The sequence below is a fragment of the Prionailurus bengalensis genome, chromosome A1, assembly GCF_016509475.1.
Source record: "Prionailurus bengalensis isolate Pbe53 chromosome A1, Fcat_Pben_1.1_paternal_pri, whole genome shotgun sequence".
Classification (NCBI taxonomy): Eukaryota; Metazoa; Chordata; class Mammalia; order Carnivora; family Felidae; genus Prionailurus; species Prionailurus bengalensis.
In genome coordinates, this window is record NC_057343.1 from 125,222,377 (window position 1) to 125,248,292 (window position 25,916).

General features: G+C 39.1%; 1 protein-coding gene across 2 annotated transcripts in view; it reads right to left on the minus strand.

Moving 5' to 3' along the window:
* ANKRD55 (ankyrin repeat domain 55) overlaps nucleotides 1-17,600 on the minus strand; it is a 177,506-nt gene extending 159,906 nt beyond the window's left edge. For both annotated transcript variants that reach the window (XM_043590645.1, XM_043590631.1), the window contains exon 1: nucleotides 17,495-17,600. The gene's annotated coding sequence lies outside the window, so the exon portion shown is untranslated. The remainder of the gene's footprint in view (nucleotides 1-17,494) is intronic.
* Between the last annotated feature and the right edge of the window lie 8,316 nt (nucleotides 17,601-25,916).

Below are 25,916 nucleotides of genomic sequence, written 5' to 3' on the forward strand. Positions count from 1 at the left end.
AAAGTTCTGCAGCTTTGGTATCACCATCACACTGCCAGCATCTCTATAAGGGTTCTTCTAAAGTGATTAGAAGCAAGACAACTATAAAAGTCAAAGCCTGTCTTTGCACTTATTGAAAGTGAATCATCTAATTGGATTATTGCAAGGATAAATTGAGTTACTAGATTCAAAGTATGTAGACAGAAAGATCTCAGTTAATTTTAACTATTATTATCAATAATGTTTTCAGCTGTCCTAAAAAAAGAGATGTATCCTTGACTACTTTCTAGTACTGCTATTCAGCTGGCAGTAGAAGACAACACTGCTTCATCAACTTGAGGGGCTACGTGGACCTGGGAGAACAGTGGCACAGTCCCACATTTGGGCAAAGGACAGAATTAGTGTGGACAACTGGGTACTCCTTGGTAGTGTAATATGAGATTGCACTCAAAGGAGAGGGAGACTCTTTTGGTCCAGCTCTGTCTTTTATAGTATAAGTTATCATCTTGTTATAATAAAAAAGGATCAAAACGCAGTCTTTCTAGAGAGGAGAAGCATTTCTTTTGTTTTTATTTATTCATTTTTTGAGAGAGACAGAGACAGCATGAGTTGGGGGTAGGTATAAAGAGGGAGATAGAGAAAATCCCAAGCAGGCTCTGCACTGACAGTGCAGAGCCCAATGTGGGGCTCGAACAATGAAACCACAAGATCATGACCTGAGCGAAAAACCAAGAGTCAGACCCTTAACTGATGAAGCCACCCAGGTGCCCCAAGAGGAAACTCATTTCTAATTTCAGCAGCATGACTCCAGCCATGGAAAGAAAACTGCATCTTATATTAGAAGAAAATAAATAAAAATATTAGTAGTAGTTATCTCTGGATATTAAGACTACTATAAACAGTTTTATTTAGTTTTGGGGGGCACTTCTCTATAACTTCCAAAATATTTGATGAGTATACTTTACTTCCACAATAAAAAAGTTAAAAAAAATAAAGTTACAGGAATTGTATAAATTGATACCCAAGGTTCCTTCTAGTTGGTCTATTTTCTGTCAACATTTATTTTTACGACAGCCCTTAGGTTCCCCCATCATTTTCTTTTGGATATACTAATGAGATGCCAAAATTAATGTTTATCTTAGTAAGCCTCATTTCAGGAGCAAAAACCTCATTCTTAACTTCTCTTCTGACAGTGTGCCTCTGGCTGAGTTTAAAGCAGGGTAAATTGGACAGATTCTAGGAAAAACAATAGAGTTTATTGTAAATAAAACCCAAAAAAAGAGTACAGGAGTACTCAGCTCTAGACCAGGAAGCTTAACATTACTTGTTTGGGCTGAAGCTCCACAAGTCAGTCTATCTGACATCATCCTAATTTGTAACATTTTGCTCAAACACTTAATCCTTCCTAAAAACCCCTGCATTCTATTAAATGTCTCTATCTAATATTTTACGGACTTGTCAGCCTGCAGAACTCTTCCAAATCCTTGTAAGACAAACTGAACTTTTAGACTGAAAAATGAACTCAAAAGACACCAGAAACTTCACAATCAAATGAGACGCTAATGGAAGATTAAAAAAAAAATCCTTCTCATTGCATTTAGTTTTTTTTCTACACATAATTTGGAATATTCCTTTTTAGAAAATACACCCAGAAAGTCTTAGAATTAGTGACTGATTAAAAAAATGCTTCTCTAGGGGAACAAGTTCATTATTTACCCAAATCATTACTTCAATAATAAACAGGTGATGTGGTGCCACTTAAGGAATAATTACAGTCAACGTTTCTGTAATGTAGACACTGGTCTAAGCATTTTACACATAATTAAATCATTTGATTCTTGTAACAACCTTGTGAGGAAAGACTTTGTTACCTTCGTGTTACAAGGGAAGAAACAAAGACCCAGAGAGATTAAGGAAGTGGTTCAATGTCACATAATCATCGAGTGTAGAATTAGGATTTGAACCTTGGGCAGGTTGGCTCCAGAGTCCATGTTCTTAACTACCGGGTTATGCGGCTTCAACTTGATTGTCAGACATAGAAAAAGGGGTGTCATGTGGACTACTGGACAGTTCTTGGCCTCTGTCAGCATCCCCAGCAGCATCACCACCACCGTCATCACCAGCAACAACCGTAAATACTGTATATATACTCATGGCCTAATCCCTGAACTGTGAATGTAACCTTGTTTGGAAAAAGGGTATTTGCAGATGGAATGAAATTATGGATCTTGAGATGAGTAAATCACCATGGATTAGAGGGTAGACTCTAAATTCAATAACAAGTAAGTATTCTTCTAAGAGAAAGGCAGAGGAAGATTTGAGACAGAAGAGAACACAGAGAGGCGAAAGAGAGAACATAACCATGCAGTTAGAGATTGGAGTAAAGTGGCCTCAGGTGAAGAAATGGTGACAACCATTGGCATCTGGAAGAGGCAAACAATAGATTTCCCCTAAAGCCTCCCAGGGGAGGAGAGGTCCCGCTAGATTTCAGACTTCTGGACTCCAGAGTTGTGAAAGAATATATTTTGTGGTAATTTATTACTTTAGCCTCAGGAAACTAATACCTAGTGCTTTCCAGGTTTCAAGATGTTTTAGTATATGTGATCTCATTTGATCCACATACCCCTGCACCTCATAATAGTTCACTTTGGGGATCCAGCTCCACCATAAAATGACTACTGGACCTTGTGCGAGTCATAAGTCTCTCTGGTCTCTATCCCTTTATTCGTAAAATGGGTCTAATAACAATGCCTGCCCTGTACCCTTCAGAAAGATGTCTGGAGGATCAAAGGTAAAGAATTCATGTGAAAAGTTGTCTTTGACCCGGAGCTATTTTTATGCAGGAAGTCTCCGGTGACAACTAATTCACTGCCTGGATAAGGATGTGGGCACTGTGAACATACACCTGCTGGGGCATGGGCATGCTACTGCCACCTTCTCCAGGACCATTTGTTGTTTGAACCCAGTCTCTCCACTGGGAATCATTGGGAAACTAGGACAGGGACAGAAATTTAACAAGGCAAAGCTCTGCTGTGGGTCCAGTGATTGCATGAGCTGAAGATTGGTGTCATAAGGCTGGCTTCTCAAGAAACATCTGGTGTAAGAGCAGAAAAGCAGAGAGGCTTGTTGCCCAAAAGCCCTTGCTCTCTGCATGATCAGAAGCCAGGGACCACCCCAGAAGGTGTGAGTGGAAGTTCATTTTCCTGCTGACCTTTCATTCCTAAGCCTTTGGGTGATGATGGCTCTGAAAGGTGGTAATTAGTGCCAATAGAGGTGATGTTTTTGTGAAGCTGACACCTCTCCATTAGGAAATGGACTGAAGCCAGTGGACCAGCCACTCAAGCAGGGCACAAAAAGCTAAATAATCAATGCTTGGCCAAACCTTGCACAATTAGTGTCTTCCTCCAACCATGCTCTAGTGCACAGTGGAAACCCTTGCAAGGATGGAAAATGGGAGCTACAGGGTTGAATGGCACCATAAGCCTTGGAATAGAAATATAAACAATGACAAGGAAGAAGAAACACAATGGGAGAGAGAATAGGAATGGGGGCAGGGTAAGTCAGTGTGCTTACACGGGAACAGAATAAACCCAGGCGGAAGAGACTAGCATGTATTAAAGTCAAAGGCACTACTCTAAATTCAGTACAAAGCAATTTACTGATTTTTAATGAATTATGTCACTTGCATTCTGTCAAACTTCTTGCCTCCTGTTCTTCCACTCTTTATTCAGTCTCCACAGGTACCTAGAATTCTACTAAAACTTGGCTTCATTAAGGAACAAAAGCTTCACTCCAGTTATTACAGTACCTTCTAACATTCTCCTCTTTTTCTTTAGCCCTTTTTCTTTAGCCCAAACCTTTGTCCACACTTAATTACAAGCGATATTTTAAAAGACAAATCTGAATGTGTAACTCTCATGCCCAAAACCGTCACTGGCTTACTATTGCTATTTTACTTAAGACAAAATCTAAGATCCTCAATACAACAAATAACACTTTCTGGCTGCTGCTGACCTCCCCAAGGCCAACCTCATGCAGCTCCCCTTATCACTTTGTCCTGTCCTTTGCACCTTTCTTTGCTGGCTTGGAGGCCTTCAAAAAAGTTACTTTATATGTACATATGGGAATATATCTGTATGTGTGTGTATATGTATGCATGTATTATGGAAACAGACAATCAAGTTTGATACGTATCTAACCAAGAAAGATATATATTGCCTTAGCCTGGGAAGCTCTTGCCTCTGCCCTGTGCCTGACCAATTCCTACTTCCTATCCCTCTGACACACAGTAAGGTCTTCCCAAGCCCCTGCTCCTCACTTTTGATCATGTTCTCTTTATTACTCACTCTAACACTGCTCTTTCTCTTTTTCCTTGATAGCACTTACCACAACTGTTATATATACATGAAATATAAGTGTATATTAATATATTAACATACATATAAGTGTTGTTTGCCTTTTGGCTCTCCTACTAAGTTGTTTGCTCAAAGAGGTAGGGACATATATGCTCTGTTTCCTGCAATAAAGCCACATACTTTACCCCAACTCCAGATATTCTGATATTCAGTTAGTCAGGAATTAGGGTGGGGGCAGGGTTGGGGCATTGGCAGTTTTTCAAAGTTCTTCAGGTGATTCTAGTGTGCAGCTGGGTTGGGGACTGTTTATCCATCCTTTCAATAAGGAAGGAACGAAGGCCCAGAGAGGTCATTGACTTATTCAAAGTCTTCAAGCAGCTATTAGCAGTGGAAATGAGGACTCAGTGGAGCCTTGCCTTTTTATACACTATAATGTTCCTTCACTTAACTTGGAGAAGCTTTGTGAAAAGGATAGAGAAAGATTCCTTTCAATTTTTTTGCATTCTTGCAAAATAATTAACTCGTACCTGTTTGCATAGGATCTCTCTGGTTTTAGTGCTATAAGAAGGGGGAAATGGAGGCACCTGCATGGCTCCATCAGTTGAGTGTCTGACTTTGGCTCAGGTCCTGATTTCATGGTTTGTGGGTTCAAGCCCCGAATAATTGGGCTCTGTGCTGTCAGCCCACAGCCTGCTTCGGATCCTCTGTCTCCCTCTCTCTTTCTGCCCCTTCCCTGCGCTTTCTCAAAAACAAACAAACAAACAAACAAACATTAAAAAAGAAGGGGGAAATAATGCTTATTACATAATTGTGAAGGTTAAATAAGCTAATATTTGTAAAGCCCCGAGCACAAAGCCTGAGGAGTTCTAAGAGATCAATTACTATTAGCTTTTAAAATGTTACAAGAGTCTTTGGAAACGAGGTAGAAACACTCTTCCTTCTTGCCTTCCTGCCTTCCTGCCTTCCTTTCTTTCTTCCTTCTTTGCTTTGTGCTTTGTTCTTTTTTCTTAATACAGGTGTAAATATACAATGGAGATGTCTCAGGAGGTGTAAAAATTGCTAGAGCAATAAAATACCTCTTTTTTTAAACCAGAACTCGTTACTGTCTGTCAACTTTAAATGCCACCCACACATCCCTAGGTAGTATAATTTCTCCCCACCAAGTGAAAGCATTTCAAGGTGCTCAATCATTAAACAGCTACTTAAAACAACTCTCTTTCAGGGTTTCTCTTTCCCTTGGGCATCCATGCTTGTTACTTTGTCAAAGTGTCTATTTCCTGGAATCAGGCTTCAGCAGACTGCCTGGATGTTGCTTTACCAGACTAATTGTTTTTGTAAGGCAGCACTGGAGTCCTCGGGATACCAACTGAATTTAATCCATGTGGTAGCTCTGGGAATCAGGAAATGATAACTATGTGGAACTTACTCTGCTAGCATTTGCTTATTAATTTGTTTGTTGTTTATTTTCCACATAGGCGAAACAAAAGATGGATTTGGGGACAACTCCATCATGGTAACTGGGGTGTTCACTAGTCCTGGCTATCTTTGTGTCTTTAGCAAATCCACATTAGAAATGACAGTTCATTTGTGAGTCCATGAACTAAGCAGAAATGCAGCAAATCAGAGAATTTTTGAGAATGGGGCTTTGAGGATTACCTCATCCAACCCCCTTGAGAATATTGCTCATTTAATATTTTGTTAATGCAACATTTTGCAATCTATCAGGGAATTCACTAGTATCATTGCCCATCAAATAGTGACAAGAGGACTTGGGGAAGCTGCAGATTTTGATACGGTAGGGAAGTGGGTAGGTGAGGGGAGAATAAATTTTGTGTGGGCACACACCAGGGAGCAAATCAGCAAGGAAGGGACGCTCTAGGATGATTGGCAATCAAGAAAACATTAAATCTACAAAGTGAAAACCCATCTTTTGTGAAAGAAAGCAGATCAGCAGTTGCCTGTGGCTGCACAACTACCACTGAACTAGTTCCTCAAATGAGTGACTTGGCATCACCCTTGAACGCTGACCAATCAACTCAGTCACAGGTCCTACAGATGCTACCCTTTAGATGTTGTTCATAATCAACCTTTTCTCGCTATCCTCATGGTTACTCTCTTGGGTCAAAACTTCAAAAATGTTACCTATTTTTTTTTTTTTTAGGTTTTGAGTTGGGGATGGAGGTGTGGAAAGAGCTAGACTTTCATGGCCATTCTCAAGATTTTTGTTGACTTGAACCTGAGTATGATGTGAGATTAAATGATTTTAAAAGGATGTTTTCCCCAGAGTCCTAGAAAGATGCTCAACAGAACATAATTGAATGTATGGAGTATAAATTAGAACAGCCAGGAAATAAGGTAAGGAGACCAGTTGGAGGGTCCTAAAAACAGGTAAGATGTTTGAAGATTTGACCTAAGACAGTGACCATGAGGATAGCAAGAAAAGTGTGATTAAATGAAAGAAAATATAAATAAATGTGTACAAGGCTGGGCGCTGTGCTTGGCATACTACTGGATTCAGGAGAGGACTCTGAGAGTGCTGAATAAAGTAGCAAGCCATTTCTGATAGAAATTCTACACAAGGAAATCCCTTAGCCTAGAACATGCAAAGGCAGACAAAAAAGATGTGGAAATCTGCGCGCGCACACACACACACACGACTGTATCAGCATTTCATCACTCTCATGAGTAAGTGCTACTTTCTTGACTCTTTTATCCCTTGTAAATGATCCTGCTCATAATGTTTATAATAAGGCGCAGCAGTAATAAAAATGATGAAAGATAAATGGATGTATTTAAAAAGTAGCTGTGCAAAAGATTGTTTATGTTGCATGGCAGACCATTTTTCATACTAAAAGTGGCTAAATTTCTCTGCATAAATCATGATCATGTTCAGTGCTTTTTCCTGTAAAGACTTAACTGAAAATGCATTGTCTTCTCTAAACTCTTCCAGGTTTAACCTCTAGTCTTTGTATATTGGACACTGGTTAGCAACAAATGGCTTATTGTTGGTTTTATCTGAAGGTGAACCGCTTCTCTCTGGGGGAATGCTAATTCATGAGAAGCCCACAGAGCTCTTTTTTTTTTTTTTTAATAAAAAACCATTAGTATTCATTTTTGGCCTTGACATAAAACAGAGAATAGAGGATTTGGGATCCAAAAGACCAGAAGTGAAGACCCTTAAGAGAGATTCTGTTTCTTCCTATTGTTATGGAACAAAAAGGGTGTCAGGACTGGCCTTCATTGCTCTTTTCTAGGCCTTCCTTTCTCAGTAATTCTTCCCAGTAAGAAAGAATTACTGTTTGTTTTTATACCATCAATCTCTCCATCTCTCCACACCCCCAACTCTCCCCAGCTGACTACTGAAATCTAAAGATGTTTATCAGATATTTCTCTTGCTTGTATTAAGGGTTTTGGTGGATGAAGTCAGAACAAACTTGTCATATACATAAGCTTTATACAATCATCATCACCAACACTGATTTCAACATCTTCATAAATAAGAACATTATTATAGTGTCTATTTCATATTGATCATTTACTACATTCCTGGAACTGTGCAAGAATTTTTCATACATTATTATCTCATTCAATACTCACCACAACTTCATGCAGTACGTAGTAATATTGTTTTCATTTCATGTATGAGGAAGTTGGAACTTGGAAGTTTAAATGACTTGACCAACGTCTCAGAGGGTGAAAGTAGCAGAGCCAGGACTGAAACCAGGGCTCTCTGATTGCAAACCCCATGATCTTTACCACTGTACCATACATATGCACATAAGACAAGTACTCTTCATTGTTTATGGCTTTTTACTTTAGGAATTTTTTGTGGCAACACCTTAATCCCAGGCCTAATTTCATGGCCACCTAGAGGCATATACATATCCTACCAACTCATCTTAAGGCTGTTCTGAGCAGAATATAATTACAATGGTAAATCTTTTTTTTTTTTTTCTTTTTAAAGTGGCCATTCAAAATAAAACATGTAGCAGTTCTTACCCTCACTAAGTGTGATTTGTGGAGAGCTGATTCTTTGTAATCTTAATTCTATATTTTCTGTTCCTGAGTTGCTTTTCTAAAAAGCCTTTATTTGGAAGCATTAAATCAAAGAGGGAAACTTAATGTGAATTTAAGAGCAGATTAGTTTATATTGATTTTTAGTTTTATTCCAGTTCTGTATTTGAATATCACTTAGTAAGCAAAACAGTAGCAATCTTCTTGACTATAAGGAATAAATTATAAATTCCCATATTCCCTAAAATAGACTTTACAGAAATAAACTTCACTGATATGAAGTTAATTTGAATCCATTTACAAAAAATTCATCAAGTATGCATATATTTAACAAGAATGTACAATACTTGTACACTGAAAGCAACAAAACATTGCTGAATTAAAATAGCAGAATTCACTGGGAGAGATATACTATGCTTATGGACTGGAAAACGTAACATTGTTCAATGTCAATTGATCTATAACAGAGAATAAAGAGGTTCAGAGCATGCCACTCCAAAATATGCCACTTTGGAATAAGGATTATTTTGAGCTGAAGGCAGTTAAGAAAAAGCATCCACATGGGTCATGATCTCATGGTTCATGGGTTGGAGCCCTACATCAGGCTCTTTGTTGTCAGGGCAGAGCCTGCTTGGGATCATCTGTCCCCCTCTTCTCTCTGCCCCTGCCCCACTTGGGCTTCCCTTTCTCTCTCTCAAAAATAAATAAACATTAAAAAAACTCCAAAATCTTTATGTAATACAAAAATAAAGAAATAAAAAAAGAAAAGAAAAGAAAAAGCCACAGGACAAGCTCTCTGCCCTCCCCCTATCTGTATGAAACCAAAACACAAACTCCTACTGTTGAGTTGTCCTCCTCCTATTTCCTTACCAGGAAGGGGGGCCTACCTTATCCTTTGAGGTGAGATGGCACTGCCAGTCTATAACAAACAAAACGCACTAACTAGACCTCATCATCCATTAGCTTCTCTATATATTTACCATCCCACAGTTTGTGACCCCTAAAAGCCTAAACCCCTTTTCCTTTATTGTCACTTCTCTACAAATTTATCTTCCTTTGTTAAAATGCTATCTAAACTCCACGTTCTAACCACTCCTTCCATTTATTCAACACTGAGTTTCTCCTATATGTATATGCACCACTCATGTTAATAAACTTGGCTGTTTTTCTGTTATTAATCTATCTTTTGTCAGTTTACTTTTCAGTGCCACAGATACAGAATCCAGGAGAGTAGAAGGAAAAGTTTTTCCTCCACTATAGGGTCAAAAAACTATGGCTCATGGGCCAAACTATGGTTCATGGGCCAAAGCTGCCTGCTTTTGTAAGTAAAATTTTATTGGAACATGGCCATACCTATTTTCATTTATCTATTGCATGGGTCTTTGTGCCACCCCCACCAATCTAAAATACAGTAAAACCTTGGATTGCAAATAACTCGTTATGCAAGTGTTCCACATGACAAGCATACATTTCTAATAAATTTTAACTTGATAAATGAATGATGTCTTGCAATATGAGTTGTACATGAGGCCGAATGTCAATGATCACAACTGAGCCACTGGTTCTTGAAATTCACTTTGGTATACAAGTGCTTTGGATTACAAGCATGTTTCCAGAATGAATTATGCTCGCAAACCAAGGTTTTACTATCTGACCCCTTAGAGAAAAAGTTTGCCCACTCCTGAGCTACAGATGTAGCATAATCTCAGCTAAAATCCAACAGACATTTTTGGCATGTAAAAACTGACAAGCTAACTCTAAAATTTGCATGGATATTCAAAAGACCTAAGTTAAAAATCTTGAAAAGTGACAATGTTGGAGGGCTGATAGCACCTGATTTTAAAGTTAATTTGTACTGCTTAGGGCTCTGCCACCCAGTTCGCATTTTTCCTAAATGCCAACCTCTTCCTTCCTTCTTGAACCTCTTCCTTCTTGATCCTGACTTTTAAGGAAGTCACTGCTTGGGAGAAACCATTTCTTTGATGGGTTTGTATAGGGAAAGGAGACAGATTTTCATTCCATAGCTTTTATTCAGTTCTGATGAATAAACGAACTCGATGCCTTCCTTCCAAGGTTGGTACATATGAGTGCCACTCCAAGGGGAAAGACTTTCATGGAAGGATTTCTGCATCAAGCAGTCCCTGACTTGAGTGTCTCCCACTCCCTGGGATTCTTCCACCTTGGCCACTTGTGCTATAACCACTTATGATTCCACTGTTTCTCTTATCCTTCTTGAGTTCAAGTGTGGGGAAAATCGAAATCCTCTTCTTTTTCTTGTTCTTTTTACCTCTTGCATCATCTAGTATCCTCTACCTCTTAACCTCAAAACAAGCCAGTTAACTGATGAACCTTATTTTTAATTGGCAAAAGACTTCTAACATATTTTTTTTAATGTTTATTTATTTTTGAGCAACAGAGAGAGAGAGTGAAAGTGGGGGAGGGACAGAGAGAGGGAGACACAGAATCTAAAACAGGCTCCAGGCTTCAGGCTCTGGGCTGCCAGCACAGAGCCCGATGCAGGGCTTGAACTCATGAACTGTGAAATCATGACCTGAGCCAAAGTCGGATGCTTAACTGACTGAGCCACCCAGGCACCCCTAATTGGCAAAAGACTTCTAAAGACTATGAAAACCAAAAGCAGAATAATCAAGGAAATAATGAAATCCACAAGTGTCTAACTTATAGAGTTTGGCTTATCGATCTAATAGTACCAAAATTATGTATAAGATATTCAATTTCTGTTTGGTCCCATGCTTTGTCTCTGGATCTTTGTCATCCTTGGGTCACTTCTGACAGGTGTGAGGTGATACCTCACTGTGGTTTTGATTTGCATTTCCCTGATGATTAGTTATGGCAAGCATCTTTTCATGTGTCTGCTGTCCATCTGTGTATCTTCTGTGTCCATCTTTTCTTGTTTTTCCCTCTCTCCAAAGAAAGGAAGCAAAGCCCTTCATATACTTAGAAACTGTGGCTTAAGTTTACTTTCTCCAGGTAGATCTTGTTATCATTCTCTTAACCAGATTTGTGGTTCTTCTCTAAATTTTCACCAAGTACTGCATTTTCTTCTGCACTATGAACTACAGCTGCAAGTGATAGTCTACCAAAGGTCTGACTTACGGTGATTATAAGAAGATTATTACTGTTCTATTAATGTTCTCTTAATATCGCATTTGGTGCCCAATCTAGTCACAAGACTATATCACTACTTTACTTTCTGATTCTGCAAATATTTTATTTAAATATGTATGTGCTTACCCAGTTTACTAATTCACTTGAAAATGTCTATCATTATTACAAAGGCCACTTTGTTATTTTTTTTTTTCCTATGTTCCAATGAACTTGTTCACTGCTGGGAATGGAATTCTTCATTCTGAGAATGAAGCAGAGGGGTCATAAAACTACATTCTGCATATTTTCCCTATTTTCTATGTGTGCATTCCTTACTGATTTAGAGATTATTCAAGTTTTCAAAAGAAGAAATGATTTTAAATAGGAATAGTTAAAACATTCTAATGCATTAGTACTTCCCTCTGGGGTGAATGTTAAAAATAGGAGTTATGTAGGTGGATACAGAAAAACTAAAAGTAGGAGGAAGAGGGAGGAAGCACTCTAATTTCTACTCAACACACAACTATTCAGGCTATTCAAGAAGTGATGGGATTTTAGGTCAGCCAAATTTGTGAAAGATAACCTGAAGGAGAAAAGGACTTGAGGATATGGTTATGGAATGTAGTCCTCTCTAACTCACCCCTGTCTTTCCCTTTAGATCATTTTATACAGAAAGAAGGCTTATTATCTCTAGCAGTAAAGCTTCTTCATGAACACAGTTTAGTTATGGAAACATACTCCCATTTGTGATCTCACAAAAACAAAGTGGACTTAAAATATTAGCATTATTTCTTCATGTACTACTTCAGTATGTAGTATGAAAAATAGTTTCATTATTTTTGAGGTTTCAGGGCTTAAAGATCAAATTGGGTTAACGAACCTCCCTTATTGACGTGCAATGGAGAAATTCTTAAACTATATGATCAAGATCAGCTAAATGTTGTAAAAACCCCAATATCTCAAGGGCTTTTAAAAAGGTTTATTTCTTGCTTTCACAGTATAATGCAAGTCTCTTGGAGGTGGAGGAGCAGTGAGGGAGGGTCTCCTCCAAGAGGGCATTTGGGCTTCTCACATGTGGAGGTTATGCCATCTTCCAGGACCATGAGGCCCTTCTGGATTCTCTGCATTGGGCTGGCAGAGAAGAGAGGAGAGGGAGGGAGTGGAGGGTAGAGCCTGGTAGTGATGGCCATTGCTTCCACCCACATTCTTTTGGGCTAACTGTAAGGGAGACTGAGAAATATAATTTAGCTGTGTGCTCAGAAAGAAGAGGAAATAAGTTTGGTAATCATCCAGCTAGTGGCTGCCATATAATTTAAATTAAAGATCACACATTAGCATCAGGAAGCTTAATGTTGCCCCCAGTTGGGGTTCCTTTGGGCTTGCAGTGAATGCTTTAAAAATTCAAATTACTTTAGGGGCACCTGAGTGGCTCAGTTTGTTAGATGTGTGACTTCAGCTCAGGTCATGATCTCACAGTCTGTGAGTTTGAGCCTAGCGTCAGACTCTGTGCTGACAGCTCAGAGCCTGGAGCCTGCTTCATATTCTGTGTCTCCCTCTCTCTCTGCTCCCCCTCTCCCTCACTCTCTGTCTCTTAAAAATAAATAAGATTCAAATTACTTTAAAAATTTGAATATGAGCAGAGTTCACATTAAAAAAAAAACTATTATTTTTGGGTTCTCTCCAAAACTCAGAAGATCTAACAGATCTTTTGGACCTGCTTTTCCACTTGATATTAAATGGCTGGAATGAAGTAGCAGCTATCCCCTTATCCAGAGGCCAGCTCTCCAGTTAACCCTTGAGCCTGCTTCACTCACTGTGACCTGCCTGGCCTCTGAAGGAGCTTACACTTGCATTCTCGGGTCTCCATAATAACTTAATCTTTTCTATATTTTATATCTTGTCACTAATATGCTAGTAACAACAAGTGACTTGAATAGATTGATTTGGGTCTGCAGTTGTTAGATTATGCTTTAATCATGGTGAAAACTACTAGCCAACTCTTTCTGAAACTCCCTTTCTCCATAGAAGTAATGCTCTAATTATGAAAGAATTGAGATACATATTTTATTTTTAGCTTAATCACTAGTTTAGTCATAATTCACATTCTGAATAGGAATGATAATCTATCAGGAACACTGTTGAATGTGAAAACTTTGCTTTCCTATTTCTGCCTAGGATTAATGCTTGCTGGGCTTATAATCTTAAAATCCTTTTTATGGACTAAGAGCTCTTTACAGAAAAGCAGGCCTCAAGCAACAGAATGGTCCTTAGTTTGGTAGCAGAACAGTTTACAGAAATATAACCTAATTCATGGCTGTTGATTATTGGCTATTTGGGGGAGAGGAGTGAGGTAGGGTAGATTTGATGTAGCTATAAAAAAAAATACACCTTAAATAAAAGATAGATCCCAATACAGCTCCTTTGTATCTCTTTTAGTTTAACTTGAAATTGTTCCACAATTGACATTTGGAATATTAACCTACATTGAAGGGGAGGCTTTTGGGTGCATTTTATTTTTTTTTTATTTTTTATTTTTATTTATTTATTTTTTTGGGGGGTGCATTTTAAATGACAGTTATAACTGCTTTGTTTCTTTGAAGAACTCTGCACAGATATCTAAGAGTTGAGTGTTAGAAGTCCGTATGTCATTCTAAAAAGAAGGACATAGATTATCAAACTTAAAATCAAACAAATTATCTGCAAAGAAATTACCTCTTAACAACCTGGACAGGTGAAAAAATATATATAAACATACGTAAGGCCAATTAACACAAAATGAAAGCACTACATTATATTGAGAGCTTTATCTCTTTTGTTTGCCTTTTTCTTAACTGAGCAGAGATTAAAGTGTTATTTTTAAAAGTCACCTGAGGGTATTTTAATGTTCCTGGTGAATTTGCTTATGCATGTAAAGGCAGCCTTTCTATTGCTTTTCAGTTCACATGTCTGGATTTATTTAGAAGTTATATGAATTCTGTGTGAGAGAAGTTTTGTTTCGGTTTTTAATTTTTTTAAGTGTTAATTTATTTTTGAGAGAGATAGAGCACAAGTGGGGGAGGGGCACAGAATCCAAAGGAAGGTCTAGGCTCTGAGCTGTCAGCAAAGAGCCCAATGCAGGGCTCGAACCCACAAACCGTGAGATCATGACCTGAGCAGAAGTCAGATGCTTAACCGACTGAGACACTCAGGTGACCCTTGGAGAAGTAATTAAAATTTTTTTTTTGTTTAATGTGTATTTATTTTTGAAAGAGAGAGAGAGAGAGAGAGAGAGAGAGCACGAGCAGGGGAGGGACAGAGAGAGAAGGAGACACAGAATCCGAAGCAGGCTCCAGGCTCTGAGCTGTCAGCACAGAGCCTGATGCAGGGCTTGAACCCACAAACCACGAGATCATGACTTGAGCCGAAGTCAGGCGCTCAACCGACTGAGCCACCCAGCTGCCCCAAGAAAAATTTTCAATGAATTTATAAAAGCACCAGTGGAAAAACTGACATTGTTTTCAATTTTTATTAATGATTTGGATAAGGGTAATAAGATACTACTGCAATTTTAGACTTAAGTCAGCCCCTGGTATCAGAGAATAAAGAAATAGCAGAATTACAAATTCTGGCGAAGACAGAAAAAAAAAATCTCCTTTGAGAGAAAATATAAATGGAAAATTTTTAAAAAGTCACCTTGAATGACCATCAAGGGGAATTGTCACTGGACAAAAAGAGGTTATTGGATGATGTGGGCTGCAAGAGGCCCAGTGAAGGCAACCAGCATGATTCCAACTCACTCAGCTATAAATCTTCACCCAATGCTAGGAAATAGTAATTATCATCCTCTTGCCCCAGATGAGGAAACTGAGGCTCAGACAGATTGATCAACTTGCCCAAAGTCCATAAGCTAAATAATTAAGGCTGTAGGCATTCAAGTTCAAGGCCCCCAGGAACCAAAGTCTGAAATGAGAACACCGAAGAGTGAATATAGAGAAACAGCATACCAAGAGAGACTCAGGCTGCACATAAATGGACAGCAGCTTAGGTTTTAAATGTGGTTCACTGACTAGATGACTAAAAGGAGGAAGTTTCAAAAGACCTGAGGCAAAGTGGGCTGAAGGATGTAGTAATTCTCCCTCCAACTCCCAGAAACCAAGGCCAGAGCGTGGGCTTAACCAGGGCACTTTGGTACCAGAAGGATACATACTGGATAGATTCCAACAGAGCAATAAAAACAGTGAAGGGAACAGAGATTTATCTGTTGGAAAGATACACAAATCTAAGTGCCTCAAGCTTGCTTGAAAGAGGAGGAGGGTACCATGGACGGCAACTCTTTGAAGTGTGCACAGCACTGAGGAGACAGTGTTCTGCCATGGGGGTGTACCTGGGAGTTAGAAGTGATGAAATGTGGACAAGAAACCTCTGAGCTGATAGCAGTAAATGTTTTTTGGAAAAGCTTCAGGATAACTCCTTCAGGCTCTGATGTTTCACTTTCCCTGACTCACTTTTTTTTCTGAGATTCCAGTGTCTCCTGAAGGAACCCCTGTCCTATGCAGCCCCCACTGCTGCACAAGGAATGCAGGCTGGGTTGGTCCTCAGGGATGTTGCTCCCAGGGGCACAGCGGAGGGAAGATCCAGATGGGCTGGGCAAGGTGACTCATTTGGTTTTCCTCCCATGGTCATTTCTATGAGTCATACACTTTCATCCAGTCCAAAATATGGGAAAGTAACATCAAAAAGCTTGTCTAAGATGTTGTTATCAAATATTTAATGGAAAAGAAAAATCCCCTCTTGTATGATCTGTAAAGAAATGTTTATTTAGGCTTTCCATTTGTTGCTATTTCTTTGCTTTATCAGCATCCAGGAGGTGGGGTAAGGAGAAAGGAGGATGTAATCAAGACAGAGTAAGATTAAGGCAGCTCTGCACTTCTGGTCTGAGGCAGTGACCCAAGCTCCTGACCCCTTAAAAGAAAGGTCAAGCTCTTTTCCAATAAGCAAGGACTCCTCTCCTGAATAAGACAGGCATTCTAGTCAACTGAGTATTCAGCTCTGTGTTTGTAAGAGCATGGTGCCCATGTCTAGATGGCTGGAGATAGGGTAATGTGGTGGGTGGGCAATGTAGAGCAGGGACTTTGACATCAGATGGATCTGGCTTTGTCACTTATTACTAGCTATGTCTCAGGCAGGATCCTTGACAGCTCTGAAACTTAGCTTTCAGATCTATAAAATCACTATTATAAGAAAAATAATAGTAATGGTAATGCTAACAAGTCTATCATTGATTGAGCTTCTTACTCCATACCAGATATTGTTCTATGGACTTTACACATACTATCTCGTGTAATCTTCACAGCCCTAGATAACGGTATTAATATTGTCCCCATTTTCCAGGTGTGGAACCTGAAAGGACTTGCCTGATCATGCGATTAGATAGTGGCACAGGCAGCAGAATATCTGCCTCCTCAGGTTGTTATGAGGTTTACTAGAAGTAAAGCAGTTAAAGTAAAGGTATTAATTTACACTAAATGTACAACATATACATGCTTTTTTAAAACTAAAAACAAGGAAGGGGAAACTCCCTTTCTAATTGTCCCAATTGTTATCTCTTTCTTTTTAAAATAAATGAGTCTCTCTACTGTCAAGATCCTATGTAAGAGTAACCCACAGTATTTCTTATGTTTTAATCCAAACTATCTAAATTTCATAGACATCATTTGCACAAAAGCTGTGTGCAACACTTCATACTAGGCTAGTATGTATTCCCCAGCTCTGTTCAAGAAACCACTGTGTTCTGCCAATCAGTCAAATTAAACATGCAGAAATCACTGAAAATTTGCTCTCAGTAAACATGCTCACAAATCCTGGATCATACTCCAGAACAAAATAAAATATCTTCTCTACACATACACATGCAACTCTAATTGGTGTTCAAGACTATTTTGAAGATGATACTGAGTAAATCTTTCTTACCCTGCATGCTGACTGGTGTATTAGTCCGTTTGGCTGCCACAAAATACCACAGGCTGGATGGCGTAAGCAACAGAAATTTATTTACTCACAGAGACTGGAAGGTTCAAAATCAAGGTTCCAGCAGGGTTTGGCTTCTGGTGCGGGTTTTCTTCCTGGCTTGTAGATGGCCACCTTCTCACCATGTTTTCCCAGGCCTTTCCTTGGTGCATGTGAAAGAGAGGAAGAGAACCTTATAAAGCTACCAATCCTAACAGGTTAGGACCCGACCTTCATGACCTCATTTAACCTTAATCACCTCCTAAACATTCTAGCTCCAATTACAGTCACATTAGGAATTAGGGCTTCAAAATATGAATTTTGTGGGGGACACAATTCAGTCCATGGCAGTTGGTTAGTCTAAATTGAATTTTACACAGAGGCCTACATATTTCTGAAACTCATTCATGATTTATTAAAATTTTCTATAGATTGTGATCATCACTAGGCCAGTAATTGCTGAAGGGCTGTGAATCAGGTGCTTGTGTAGTCCATGAACAGATGAGATGTAAAATAGATAAGATCTCTTGGTAAAGCAGAGTGAAAAGGGTCTCAGAATATAGGGTGGTGGTGTTCTTTCTAAAAATAAGTCTTTATGGCTATTGTGCTCCTGATAACTGAAGATATTTGGGAACATAAACAAGTTGCCCAAAAGCAAAAGTTAGATCTGGAAAGGAAAGAGCCCATTCTGCAGAAGGAACATGTTTTTTCCAAATGGTTTGCATAATTTCCTATGTAGCTTTCATGTTACAGAAAACAAACACTTAGGCGTTTTGGATGACTATGTGGACAAAGTTTCCATGTCTCTAAAAATTCACTGGGGCGGGATTAGTTTAAGAAGTATTGTTAACTTTCCTTCCTTATGTCATTTAAAACTTTGGAAAATATGAATGTGCTTTTGGGCTTTTCTTGCTTGTGGACTTCTTTACTTTCTCTCTTTGACCATAGGCATGCTCAAACACTGGGGATATCTTTGTATGTGGGTCAAAATGGAGGAATGGGGAAATGGGAAGGGTTGGATTTTAAAAAGTAGGCTTTTTCAATTGTAAAAACCCAGAAAACAGTCAGATCCTGGTGTTCAAAATAGGACCTATTTTTAAGGCTATTGTCTTGAGAACAGATTTTCAAGAAAAAAAATTTTAATCTTTCTTTCAGAAATCAAGATTTGGAGGCCCTATTGGTTCTTCCCACAGGGTAGCAAAGAATCACTCTTTCAGGACAATAAGGCCAAGATTTGCTGTTTTATGGTGGAAAGTTTATAGGATGCAGTGACCACATGTTAGAATCTTGCTTCTCATAGGGTATGGTGGCCAAAGAAGAGCTGGTTAAAAAGACCTTCATGGCCTAGGAGTTATTTGAATAGGTAGAGGGAACACTGATGGCAAAGAAGGCTGGCTCCCACTTTCATACGATCCCAGGAAGAAACTAAATTTCCAGCTGCAGACTAAGCCAGTCTGCAGGATAGAGTGTTCAGGCAGTGGAGGCCCTAAGGTTTTGTGCCTCTATTTCTGTGTGAAAAGCCTGTGAGTCTCCTGGGGCCTTCTGTGGTGTTGTGCGATAGAGCCCCACATCAGGTTCTGTGCTGTCAGAGATTCTCTCTTGGGATTCTCTCTCTTCCTTTTTCTCTGCCCCTTTGTCACTTGTGTCTTCTCTCTGTCTCTCTCTGTCTCTGTCTCTCTCTCTCTCTCTCTCTCTCTCAAAATAAATAAATAGAGAGGGAGGGAGGCAAACCACAAGAGACTTAAATACAGAGAACAAACTGAGGGTGGATGGGGAGGTGGAGAGGGGAAAATGGGTGATGGTCATTGAGGAGGGCACTTGTTGGAATGAGCACCGGGTGTTGTAAGTAAGCCAATTTGATAATAAATTATATTCATAAAAAAGGAAAAATAAATAAATAAACTTAAAAAAAATAAATTCGTATTGAACAAATGAAGGCACCTGACTGCCTTGAAGGGTTGGCCCCAGAGTTAATTTGATCCAGAAAAAAAGTACAGGTCAAAAGAATGCTTATTGTTTTGCCATTTTCTCGTAGTGGAAAGTCCCAGCCAGTTACCAATTAATAATGAGTATCAACACAATTTATCTGGTGCTTAACAGAGGGTGACTTCTGAAGATAACTCCACAGACAGAGCCTATTGTGAAACAGGGTGAATTCTGCCACAGTGTATTCCTTCTCTGGTCTCAGACTAATCACTTAACTCCTGAAATGCCACACATGGAAAATGTGTTCTGTCATCAGCCTTGTATGAATTAACAAGACTATGTTCCATGTTCCAGAAGCACAGCAGGACGATGCAGATGTCACTGTGCTCCTGGCTTTGTGAGTTTATGTGCTGAAGGATATCTGGGTGAAAATCAATGATATAAACACAAAGGAACTATTATTAGGGTCATCATATTGGCATTCTCATATTGAATCAGGTCAGGGGAGGATGAGACAAGGGCAGGACTTGGGCAAGTGACAAGACATAGTAGCAGTGGGAGCAACAGTGCTGGGTAAACAGTTGTAAATCCTCAAGGCTAGACCTTGTTAACATTTTACAGAATTCTTTGTCTCTTTTAAGCAAGCTACAAAGCAAGAAAGAATTCACACAACCTCTTTGGAGATCAGTGGGATTTCTCTGTTTCTGTGGGAGATCACTAATCACAAACTAATTTGTACCTTGAGGTTCACCAAGTTGGATTTAGAAATCAGGCACATTTTGCTTAGCAGCTTGGAGGAGACAGCTGTAGGTAGAGGTGGAACACACATAAAAATGATTGCTTCTCCTACTAATTGAAAGGAAACTCCACAGTTGGGTTAAGAGAAGCTACCTAACACTCTTTCTGGTGCCCTTTTGATGACTTACTTTTGTTCTTCCTGCCCTATTTGGCATCTTGGCACACTAAGTTTCTGAGGCTTTGAAGAGCAGCATGTTTTGGGTCATTTCTCCATGGGTGTAAACTGAGGAAGGAAGGAAGTTTACTCTCAAAACACATGAAGCAAGGGTATGATTTGGGGACAGAATAAGAAGTATTAATATTTTGTTGAACATAAATGGCCAAGGAGCTGATTTCGGTAAGAAGCTTCAGGCAGAAATTTCAAACTGTAATGGCTGTCAAGTATTAAGGGGCAAGATGCCACTAATTCCCAGGGGATTAAAAGTACTGCTAATTTTTCTCAGGGACATTTCAACTTTGAAAAGGGTATCAATTTAAAAACGCAAATTAAATGCTATCTTTGAGATGAAATGAAGCCATAAGGAATTAAACAATTGGCCACTAAGTGGGATTTTTCTCAAATAATCCTTGAACTGTGTGTTCTAGAAAGCACTATGTGTACAGCATAGTGAGAGAGGGATAAGGAGGATAGCAGCTGAGGAGGAGGACATGTCTGAGGAATGTGACCTTAGGATACTCAGGGAAATTTCTACAAAGGAAAAATCTGACAGAGAAGTTCTGTCAGAGTTCTCTGACAGAGAACTGAAGAAGTGAACTCAATCTCTTGAGGTGTCTGGGCCAAAACACATCTTATGACTTTGATGATAAAACAAAAACAAAAACAAAAACAAAAAAACGAAAAACTATGTATTTTGAGTATTAAGATAATGAAGATCAAAGCCAGAAATTTTGGATGAAAAGAGGATTACTGTCATGTTTGAAGCTTTAGAAAAAAACAATGGAATAATCTTTGGATCAAAGTGGCTAAAAAGTGGATATTTGGGTGCCTCAAAAAAAAATCTTGCAAACATTTACATAGAAAATTCATCATAATAATGTAGAAAAACACATGAATGCATGCTGCATGGAGTGAAGGCTACAGTAGGAGTCTGTCATTAGTGAAATAGCCACGTGTAAGTAGGATTATTTATCCATTGTTTATAAATCCATAAGATTAATTGGTGAAAAATATACTACCATAAATAATAAAATTCTTTTCCATCCACTTACTTAAAGAACTACTTTCCTATATATTGTTTAATTACATTCACATCAATCCTGAGAAACTACTTAGAGCAGGTTTTAGCAGATTTTATAGTTGGGAAGGCAGAGCACAGGGAGGTTACGTAGCTTCATAAGGTCAAACATAGTTGCGAGCATTTCCCTGAATTTGGCCTTTGGATACCTTAAATGGGACTCTCCACCAGACCATGAGCTGCCCTGTAACCAACTCCTCTGAAGTACTCAAACCTACCAATGAATAAATACCAAAACAAAACTTGAAAGGACCTCAAATACCAAGGTCACCAAGAAATACTAATCACAGCCATGCTCCAGGCCAGCTTCAGGACATTCATATGAATTTCTATGAATGGAGAGGAATTTTTTTTATGTCTGAGACATAAAAAGGTAATACATTTACCCACTGTCTGCTAGAATGCCTGGTTGATAATTCCTTTGGCTTCAGAAAGCAGGTCCTTGATAATGTAGGTTGAAGGCTTTGGAAAACTGTGGGTAAGATATCCCAGCATGACAGACCACTGAGACCAAGCAACTGAGTGAGACTCTAGAGAGCTCACGGGCTCCTGAGGTGGTGCCTAGAGTTCGGTGGAGAGAAGCACCTCAAAATGAGGATGGGCACAGAAAGAGGCAGTTGGAGAAATCCTGAAAAGTATTTTTGTCTGTTTGTTTTGACCTTTTCCAGCCTTTGGGAATCATGGAAATATAACAGCACAGGTCTTGAGGACAATCTACACTGGGATGTGGAATATCTGTGTGATTTTAGACAAGTCATCCTTATCTATAAAATGAAGAGGTTAGACTCAGTGAGGTTTTTTCTACTCTATTATATTATGATTTCATGAAGCAAGTCTTAATTTAGCACTTAGAAAGATCCTTGGCTCACACAAAGTTACTCCATCCAGAAGGAAACTGCCTTTACAATCTGTTTCAGGTCTTGTATAGGGACTTCGCACAACAGTTAGTGATTGCCTTTGTCGGTTGCCAACTGTCTGGAGAGCCCCAGAGTACATGTGGGCATTGTCCTAAGCTGGACAAGTCAGGAAAGAGCTGCAGAGGCAAAGGACGGACACTGCAGGAGAAACCAGGAGTGACTCAGAAATGAGACCATTCTCTCCATCCAACTCTCAGTCCCCAAACTGGGCTCCTATTGTGGAAATTAGACCTTTGAGCAGTGTTCCGTGTGTTTATTCTACTTGTATCAAAGAGGCTTTCATCTTCCTAGAGCAAATTATTAACACATTCCACCAAAGATGTGAGGGTGGAGGCCTGGCCTTGGGGAAAAAAAAATCACATCATAATAAAAAGCTGCCCGAAACATGAACTTAAGAAAAACGAACACAAAAGCCCCCACTTTTAATGACAGTGGTTGGCCAGATGCCAAAGTCCTTGTGCCCAGAGGAGCATGGCTGGCTGATTTCTTGTCCGTGGGCTGACCCTTCTGTGCCCAGGAATTTTCCATGCGATGGCCAGTGGTGTGGGAGGTGGGGCCTTTGCAGGTTCAGCAGGTTGAGGCACTCACAGACAGTTGTCTTTGACTTTAGCTAGAGACCAAATTTTGTTGGCTGAGTGAACAGTGACTCTCAGTTCCAGGCAGTAAATCTTTGCTTCTTGAGATTATTTCGTTGGGGAGTGGGGAGAGAATAATAGAGACAAACAAAAAAACACACTTCAGAAAGACCAACTACTCTCAGGTACATCCAAGATGGGAAACATTTACAATGAGAAGTTTCATGAATGATTACTCCCCAAGACAAGAGGCTATTAGGAATAGTTTCTAGACAGAGATTATGCCATTTTCTACAGCTAGTTCCTTGATTTACAGGAGTCATTTGGTGTTCAGGCACTTCCTTTGAGATATAGCTCCACTATATGTGGAAAAGGGCCTAGTGTGAAAGAGTATACAGAGAATTATTTATTGCTGTTGAAAACCAGGACCCAGGGTCTCACTTTGTTTTTGTTTGCCTCTTTAAAAATGTTTCCTAGTAACACCAAGATATATTATCACAAATCCCATGTTCAGCAACTGTGACAACCAAGATTCATGAACAGCCACAAACATGTTGTCTGACATTAGCATCAGTTTCTCCTTTTGGGGATAGAGGAAGAGCAGAGAAATTGAGAAACTGAGAAAACAAGAGGGAATTGAAATACTTCATCCAGTTGAACAGTCAGTGCAGCCTTGAGTAAAAGCAGTCTAGGATTTGGGACCTTGGCTTTGCCATCTGAAATCAATCATTTGTGTGTGAAGAATAATTGCTGACTCTAGTGAAGATGGATAAATATCCTTTGTAGTGATCAAAATCACTCTTCTAACAAGAAGGGCTATCAAAAATCCCACAATCTCACCTATAACACACATGGATTTTTAAACTTTGGTTAATCAGAATAAGTATCATTTGCTCAGCACTTGACTGCTTTAGAATGCTTCTTACAACGATATCTGTGCCAGTGTTATAATTTTTTGCAATTAATGTATTCAGAAACTTGGGCTCAGCATGTATATAATTTGCCAAAGTTTCCTCCTCCATCATCATTACTCTACTCCTGAGGTTCTCAACAAGGGACCAATCTCTACCACCTTCCCTACCCTGGGAATGGGGAATAGCTTTTGGTGATATCTGGAGACATCCTTGTTTGTTGACAAAGAGGGAAAGAGCCATTGGCATCTAGCGGGTGGAGGCCAGGGGTGTTGCTCAATACCCTAGAACGTACAAGATAGCCCCCAACCCCCAATATTACGAAGAATTATCCATCCCAAATGTTAATAACACCAAAGTTGAGAAAACCTGCTCTCCATAGTCTCATTTTAAAATTCCTTTTTGACTTCAGTGACCATTCTATACTGACAACTGTCAAATCTATTATTTTTATTATTTCCCAAATTCCGTACTCTTTTTACTAATTTCCTAACAGAGGCCTCTGCCTGGTTGTTATGTGGGAAGCTTAAACACAATATGACAAAAATAGATCTTCTTCACCTCCTATATTCTGATATTTTTAAAAAAAAGGTTTTTTTTAATGTTTTTATTTACTTTTAAGAGAGAGAGAGAGAGCTAATAGGGGAGGGGCAGAGAGAGGGGGAGAGGATCCCAAGCAGACTCCACACTATCAACGCAGAGCGCAATGCAGGGACTAAACCCATGAACTGTGAAATCATGGCCTGAGCCATATCTGAGTCAGATGCTTAACCGACTGAGCCACCAGGCACCCCAATTCTGTTCTTGATCACAAACCCTACCATCTAGGGTTTCTCAAGTTAAAAGCATGATTGCCATTCTTGACCTCTTCCTTCCTCTTCTATTCCTCACTCACCCCAATCCAATCATTTGACAGGTCTTTCAAATACATCTGAGAAACATCTCTTGCAACTGGCCTTTCCTTTCCTTCACACTGACTCATTTTAGTATTAGTCCTCGTCATCTCAGGATAAATTGTTGCCTTAATTTGGCAAATCATGTAGGCAGTATCCTCAGAACCCATGAGTTATTATTATCCTCTTTATTTTACAGATGAGGAAAACATGGTGCAGAGAGTAAGTGGCTACTCAATGAAGAGGCAGGGGTTGACCTCAGGCCAGACTCTGTGCTGTCAACCACTACACTCTGCTACTTCCCAATTCATTATCTTAGACTTGACTTCTATCCTTTCCTACATGAATCAAATGTTCCAATTACTCTGAACATCTCCTGACTCTTGGATCTTTCTAGAGCTTTTCACATTTTTGTGTCATTGAAAATGATGCTTCCCTCATCTGGAACACCCTTTCTTCCCTCATTCTGGCTAGCTCCTAGCCATGATCCAAGGGCCAGTTCAGATAAAAGCTCTTCAAGGCCAGGTATCATATCTTATCCATATTTTCAGTCTCTAGCCCTGTATCTGTTTCATAACAGGTACCCAAATTTTTACAGAATAAAAGAAAATTACTTTCTCTTTCTACTACTTCCAATGTGAAGTTACCTTGCAAATATTTTCCAGTGAAAACGGCTCCATCAATATCCCATTTCTTCCTCAAGGCAACTAATTAGAAGTTAATGCTTGTATATAAGTATATACAAAGGTGAGCTTCTTTAAAATATATTGATTATATGAGTTGAATATATAGATCCAATAATATTATATATATTCAATATACATTGAATATACTATAGTATTGAATATATATTCAAATCATATATATTCAATATATAGTACTGAATATATATATATAATTCAATATATAGTACTGACTATATATTAAATTCAAAGAGGTGGTGTCAAATGTTCTGAAGAGCACTAAACACTTTTAAGGTTTGTTTATGATCCAAAATTTCTGCTTCAAGTTGAAAATAAGTCTCTTATCTTTGGCCTACTAGAACTAAAAAAAAATTGCTTTAAGAGTGATTTGTTTCAAATAATTCATCTCAGAGTAAAGAAGAAATTCAAAAGATGTTTACATTGGAAAGTCTACCCCACGTTCACATTATTTTAACAACTTTCCTCTCCCTCTCCCCTGTCCCCTGACACCATGAGTCGTTGAAGTAAAGACGCAAT